This window comes from Chrysochloris asiatica, unplaced genomic scaffold (assembly GCF_000296735.1).
Source record: "Chrysochloris asiatica unplaced genomic scaffold, ChrAsi1.0 scaffold00062, whole genome shotgun sequence".
Lineage (NCBI taxonomy): Eukaryota > Metazoa > Chordata > Mammalia > Afrosoricida > Chrysochloridae > Chrysochloris > Chrysochloris asiatica.
In genome coordinates, this window is record NW_006408580.1 from 14,190,985 (window position 1) to 14,191,540 (window position 556).

The window sequence follows — 556 nt, forward strand, 5'->3', positions numbered from 1 at the left end:
GACCTCAGGAGCCCCTGCGACACCCACCCTGCCCGCCGGACCCTTTGCGGGCCCTGCCCTGCCCTCCAGACACCCCGCGACACCCGCCCTGCCCTCTGGAACCCTGCAACCACTGCCCCACCTGCAGGACACCCCTGTGAGCCCCGCCCCACCCGCCGGTACCCATGCCACCACCACGGACCCCACACAACTGCCGCCTTACCTGCTGCAGCCACCACATAAACAAGACCTAACCACACCTACTACACATTACAGACAGTAAGGGACGCCTAGCTCCTGATCATATTAATAATAATTGTAATAAAATAAGAATAATCATGCCTAACAAGAAACAATTAATATTATCAAAACACATCCAAACGCAGAAGAGAGCAGCAGATGCAAATGAGCTGGAGACAGACAAAAGCTTTATAGAGGAGGAGGAGTGGGTTCTGGATATGTCTGAGAGGGAATTCAGAAGAATGATATGGAAACAAATTCAAATACTCAGATAAGGGGTTGAGGAAAATAATGAAGAAATAAGGAAAGTACTGCAGGAACAATCTAATAGGATTGA